Source organism: Rhinopithecus bieti, unplaced genomic scaffold (assembly GCF_001698545.2).
Source record: "Rhinopithecus bieti isolate Rb0 unplaced genomic scaffold, ASM169854v2 scaffold_78620, whole genome shotgun sequence".
Taxonomy (NCBI): Eukaryota; Metazoa; Chordata; class Mammalia; order Primates; family Cercopithecidae; genus Rhinopithecus; species Rhinopithecus bieti.
Window position 1 is genome coordinate 53,566 of NW_016829908.1, and position 6,837 is coordinate 60,402.

At 39.8% G+C, this 6,837-nt stretch overlaps 1 protein-coding gene across 2 annotated transcripts in view; it reads right to left on the reverse strand.

Moving 5' to 3' along the window:
- The window catches only part of FRRS1 (ferric chelate reductase 1), a 55,524-nt gene extending 49,085 nt beyond the window's left edge, over positions 1–6,439 (reverse strand). The window contains exon 1 of one of the 2 annotated variants that reach the window (XM_017865171.1): positions 6,404–6,439. The gene's annotated coding sequence lies outside the window, so the exon portion shown is untranslated. The remainder of the gene's footprint in view (positions 1–6,403) is intronic. The other variant, XM_017865170.1, reaches the window with a different exon arrangement.
- Between the last annotated feature and the right edge of the window lie 398 nt (positions 6,440–6,837).

The following is a 6,837-nucleotide window of genomic DNA, read 5'->3' on the forward strand; positions in this document are numbered from 1 at the left end:
CTCGGCCTCCCAAAGTGCTGGGATTACAGGCTTGAGCCACCGCGCCCGGCCTATAGGAATTCTTAATTATGAAGAATGAGATGCAAAAAAGCAAAAACAGCCAAATAATTCACTATAAAATATCTACATAATTTGGAAAATTTTTTTTTTGCAATATATAGTGGTTTTAATTTGTGTTTACTACATCCAAAGTAAGAAATATTTTTACATTATAGCCCAACAAACATTTCATGAAACATTATTTACCTTTACTACATGTTATAGATGTATATGTTTCCTATTTCTTCCTTTTTTGTTTTATGCTGGTTACACCCTACTGCATTATTTCACGATCTACCAATGGATCTTAACCTGCAATCTGATGAACATTACTTTATGGCATGCATAGACCATTAAGTTTCAGCCTTGAATCAAATTCTAAATTAGGAGTATCAAGAATTTCAGTAAAAAAGAAAAGTTCTCAGAATCAAAGGAACAAACAGGCTAAGCAACAGGGAAAATTTTTGGAGATAGGAGCTGGATTTATCCAAAGGAAAATGCCTTATTCTCACTTCATTCCACTTGTGAGCCTGAACAAAAAGTATAAATATGGCTCATATATTAGCATTCTCACAGTAATCTTCTGTATGATAAAGGTTGTTGTTTAACTACCCATAATATAAAAATACAGCAATCCTTAAGTCACTTGGAAGCTCCTTTCAGAATTTCCATTGGCTGCATTCTTGTTTTTTTCTTCCATCAAGTACATTCTACAATGTTTAAGGTAAATAACCACTTCCTACTAAATATTGTTTTCATTTTATTTTATTATGAGAATTACAATGGCATTATTTGCTTTTATTTTGGCACAAGTGCAATACATTTTAATTAATTTATGTCTTAAACATGCTTTTATTTCTAGGCTTTTGGCCTGAAAACAGAACCGCCATTTATAATATTTGGAAACCAAAAAGTATCTATGACAGGTTTTAATCAACTTAGAAATTTATTTTGCCAGGCTAAGGACAATACCTGGGAGAAAAAAAAAAAACACACAGAATTACAGAAACAGTCTATTGTCTGTGCCTTTCTCCCAAGATGACTTTGAGGACTTCAATATATAAAGGGGAAAAGTGGGCTGGAGGGGGAAGAGGAACTTGTCATTCACATGTTCCCAGACAAAATGAGCAGGTACGGGAATAGTCAAGTATGTATTGGCTTATGCTCAGTAAGCTGGCACAGATAAGGTAGCTACCTGTGGTGATATCTAACCTTTTATCTGTAGCTCTCTGCTTTGAAACAAAAGGAAAGGCAGTTGCTTGCATGACTCAGCTTTCAGCTTAATTTCTTACTCTTGGCATAATGAACTGAGGTTCAGATTTTGTTTTTCTTTCACATATTGCTTCTATTAGAAAATGAACTTGAAATTCCAAACTGAGTTAGAAACTAATCTGGTGTTGCAGGAAGCCAGGGACCCTAAATGCTGGGACAAGCCAGGGCCATGGCAGAGGAACATAAATTGTGAAGATTTCATTTTAATATGGATATTTATCAGTTCCCAAATAATACTTTTATCATTTCTTACAGCTGTCTTTAATCTCTTAATCCTGTTATCTTCGTAAGCTGAGGATGTATGTCACCTCAGGACCACTGTGATAATTGTGTTAACGGTACAAATTGATTGTAAAACATGTGTGTTTGAACAATATGAAATCAGTGCACCTTGAAAAAGAACAGAATAACAGCGATTTTAGGGAACAAGGGAAGACAACCATAAGGTCTGACTGCCTGTGGGGTCAGACAAAAGAGCCAGATTTTCTTCTTGCAGAGAGCCTATACACAGACGTACAAGTAGGGAAGATATAGCTAAACTCTTTTCCTAGCAAGGAATATTAATATTAATACCCTGGGAAAGGAATACATTCCTGGGGGGAGGTCTATAAACAGCCACTCTGGGAATGTCTGTTTTATGTGGTTGAGATAAGGACTGAGATATGCCCTGGTCTCCTGCAGTACCCTCAGGCTTACTAGGGTGGGGAAAAACACCCTGGTAAATTTGTGGTCAGATCAGTTCTCTGCTCTCAAACCCTGTTTTCGGTTGTTTAAGATGTTTATCAAGACAATACTGCACTGCTGAACATAGATCCTTATCAGTAGTTCTGCTTTTGCCCTTTGTCCTGTTCCCTCAGAAGCATGTGATCTTTGTTAGACCCTTATTAATAGTTCTGCTTTTGCCCTTTGAAGCATGTGATCTTTGTACCTACTCCCTGTTCTTACACCCCCTCCCATTTTGAAACCCTTAATGAAAACTTGCTGGTTTTGAGACTCAGGCAGGCATCACGGTCCTACGGATATGTGATGTCACCCCCGGCAGCCCAGCTGTAAAATTCCTTTATACTGTCTCTCGTTATTTCTCAGCCGGCCGACACTTATAGAAAATAGAAAGAACCTATGTTGAAATATTGGGGGTGGGTTCCCCCAATAATCTGGGGACAGTGTAAATTTGTTAGCTCAGCATTTCATCTAGGATTTGGGGCAAACCTAGTGAGCTCAGCATTGTCACCAAAAGCCTAGACTGCGGATAGAGGTGGAAATAGGTATTCACCTGTTGAGTAGCAGAGTTAGGTAGGAAGACTTTTAGAAAAATAGGTAAAACCACAGAAGGATAAGGAGATGGATAGAGTCACCTTCTCTCTAAACAGGGAACAGTGATGAAGAGTGAAAAGAACATGGCTATTGCAGTTAGATTTTGGTTCAAATCCTAAGTATGCATGATTTAGGGTATATTCCTTAACCTCAGTTTCCTTATCTCTAATATGAAGAGAAATCTGCTGCTTATAAGGATTCCATCAGATGTGGTCTTTAACTGCCAGGTCATCACCGAGTGTTCATTTCTTTTCCTCTTTCTCTATGTCTCCTTTCCTTCAACTCTACAATAAAACTACAATCCTTTTCTTTCCCTTTGTCCCAAAAGTTTTATTGCTGTCTGTATATATCTTGTGCGTAGTCTTAACTTGCTGACTAAGTTGACTTTGATAGCTGAATCTCAAATTATAGGGAAATTGAAAAATAGGTCAAGTATTTCCACTTCCTCAGATAAAAATGTTTCAGACTCCAGACTCCATTTTCACAGAAGGAAGTGAAGAAAAAATGATTTTTTAAATTAACAACCAGAGTTATGACATTTTCAGAGAAGGTTCTAAAAGACAAAGGGCATAAAAGTGGCACATTCAATACCAGTTTAAGATCTGTCAGATCTGACAACTTAAGATGGTAGGAAAGACTTCTTTTCTTTTCCTTTTTTTTTTTTTTGAGACGGAGTCTCACTCTGTCACCCAGGCTGCAGTACCATGGTGTGATCTCAGATCAATGCAATCTATGCCTCCCAGGTTCAAGCAATTCTCCTGCCTCAGCCTCCCAAGTAGCTGGGATTACAGGCACCTGCCACCATGCCCGGCTAATTTTGTATTTTAGTAGAGACGGGGTTTCACCATGTTGGCCAAGCTGGTCTTGAACTCCTGACCTCAGGTGATACACCTGCCTCGGCCTCCCAAAGTGCTGGGATTATAGGAATGAGCCACCATGCCTGGTCAGTAGGAAAGACTTTGAGTGAAAGTAAGACAAAGTAAGTAGAGTTTGAGTGTAAGTAAGACAAAGTAAGGGGAAAGGAAGGAAAAAAATTGGAAAAAAAAGTAATTTGAAACTCTACAATCTAATCCTAGTTTCTCTAATCACAGCACCATCAGCAAGTAATCTTTCAATTTTCTTTTTAATTTTGTTTTGGGGGGGTGGGGGGAGGGTCTCATCTCACTCTGGCACCCAGGATAGAGAGCAGCGGTGCGATCTCTCAGCTCACTACAACCTCCACGTATCAGACTCAAGCAATCCTCCCACCTCACCCTCCCGACTAGCTGGGACCACAAGTGCATACCACCATGCCCAGCTAATATTTAAATTTTTTTTGTAGAGACAGGGTCTCACTATGTCACCCAGGCTGGTCTTGATCTCCTGAGCTCAAGCAATCCTCCCGCTTGGCCTCCCAAAGTCTTAGGATTACAGACGTAAGCCACCTCACCTGACCAATTTTTCCATTTTCTTTATTAATTTTCTGGAAAAATGATTGTAAACAAATATCTTATTACATGATATACAAGTTTCATTTGAATCAGTCCATGTAGCCCTCACAATAATTCTTTCCTTAAAATAAAATTGAATGGCCCCTTCTCTAAAGACCCAAAACTAAGAGAGAAAGCAATAGCAAATACTATTAACCTATAATTTAATAATGTTACTATTTATTAAGTGCCTGCTGTATTCCAATCATCACAGTACTGTTTTACATGTATGAATGCTAATCCTTGGAAGAAACATACAAGGGTTTTTGTTGTTGTTGTTGTTTTTTACTGGTATGGAAACTGAAGCTCACAGAGCTTATAGAAAAAATAGTGCCTACGATCACACTGGGACAGAAATTTTAAAACTGCATTTCATTATAATAATTCAGAGGTATGGAAGAAATAATAGTAGAAGAGTTAACAATTACTAAGGGCTTACAACATATTAGACATCATGTCAAGGACTTAGTATGCATTCCTCACAACCTAACAAAACCATCTTTTAAAAATTATTGGATGTGGCGGTGCACACCTGTAATCCCAGCTACTTCTCCAACCTAACAAAACCATCTTTTAAAAGGTCTTTGTTTTCAATAAGCTGATAGATCAAATTAAGCCCCCCACTTCAGTTCTATCCCAGCATAATACTCAAATCTTACCACTTTTTTAAAACACAGAACTGGCTGGGCGCGGTGGCTCACGCCTGTAATCCCAGCACTTTGGCAGGCCGAGGCGGGCTGATGACTTGATCTTGGGAGTTCAAAACCAGACTGACCAACATGGAGAAACCCCTCTCTACTAAAATACAAAATTAGCCAGGCATGGTGGTGCATGCCTGTAATCCTAGATACTTNACAAAACCATCTTTTAAAAATTATTGGATGTGGCGGTGCACACCTGTAATCCCAGCTACTTCTCCAACCTAACAAAACCATCTTTTAAAAGGTCTTTGTTTTCAATAAGCTGATAGATCAAATTAAGCCCCCCACTTCAGTTCTATCCCAGCATAATACTCAAATCTTACCACTTTTTTAAAAACACAGAACTGGCTGGGCGCGGTGGCTCACGCCTGTAATCCCAGCACTTTGGCAGGCCGAGGCGGGCTGATGACTTGATCTTGGGAGTTCAAAACCAGACTGACCAACATGGAGAAACCCCCTCTCTACTAAAAATACAAAATTAGCCGGGTGTGGTGGCGCCTGCCTGTAATCCCAGCTACTCAGGAGGCTGAAGCAGGAGAATTGCTTGAACCAGGGAGGCAGAGGTTGCAGTGAGCCGAAATCCCGCCGTTACACTCCAGCCTGGGCAACAAGAGCAACACTCCGTCTAAAAACTAAATAAATAAATAGGCCGGGCGAGGTGGCTCACGCCTGTAATCCCAGCACTTTGGGAGGCCGAGACGGGCGGATCACCAGATCAGGAGATTGAGACCATCCTGGCTAACACAGTGAAGCCCTGTCTCTACTAAAAATACAAAAAATTAGCCAGGCGTGGTGGCGGGCGCCTGTAATCCCAGCTACTCGGGAAACTGAGGCAGAAGAATGGCGTGAACCCGGGAGGCGGAGCTTGCAGTGAGCCGACATCGCGCCACTGCACTCCAGCCTGGGCGACAGAGCCAGACTCCGTCTCAAAAATAAACAAATAAATAAATAAAATTAAAATACAGAAGCAAATGAAAATATCTGAACTGGAAAGTTTAGCTATATTAAGAAATATTCCTAATAGCACATATACAATTTGAAAAATCCCCTTTCCCCTTTAGGGCAGCAAGACAAGCACACACAAACGTTAAGTGCAGCGATAAGACCTTGCCACCCTGGAGTCTTTCTGAAATTTGAACGACGCACCAGGGTTAGGGAGCTGGGGGGTAAGGGGACTAAAAGTTCTAGATAAAAAGACACTTTAAAAACCAAATAAGGCTCTAAGTAACCCTGATATAGGTAACCATGCCATTAGCTTGAAATGTGAAAAAGAGTTCCCATAGTTTTAAAATTAAAAACAAAAAACTCCTGCAAGAATAAAGTCGATGATTTTCAGGATCCCAAACACTTCTCTACTTATAACCACCCATTTCTTGGAATTAAAGCTTGTTAGTCAAAGTCACGGGACATAATAACCTAACTCGTTAGTGAACACTCATTAGTTCAATTCAAGCTCCAGAACATAGTTTGGGAACAGAGCACCCGTTCTGCCTGGCCGACTGCCCTGGTCAGCACAGGCGCTGGCTCTCCAGTCTGTAGCTAAGCTGGATTTGATTTTTAACGCTTTGCAAAGAGCTCTGAATTTAAGGAAAAAGACGTGACACTTACCTTGAGAAGCGAAGGCAGCCTAACCAACTTCCGGTTTTGTTACAACTTGTATCACATTGCAGCAGCTGGGTGGAGCCAGTTAAGCCGTAAGCCAAAAGGGAAACTTTCCCAAACTAAGCTACAGAACTTGATTTGCAAGACCAGTGCTAGTTTTAGGACTCCATTTCTGAGAATTTAGAATACTGTTTTACACAAAGGGACACTATTTGCCAACTAGTACTTATTTTGCCACAAAATTATAACTTTTGTCTTTCATTGCAAAACTATTTGAAAATACCTGTCCTATAATAGTGCTAAGCAAAAGCAAATTAACTTTTAAAATGTGGGAAAAGCTCAGATTGCATAGAACTGAAACCTTTCTGAAGTGTGAATGATATAATGCAAAAGAAACCTTTTATTTTGCAAATTACACCCTGAAATGTAGGAGTTTTGTT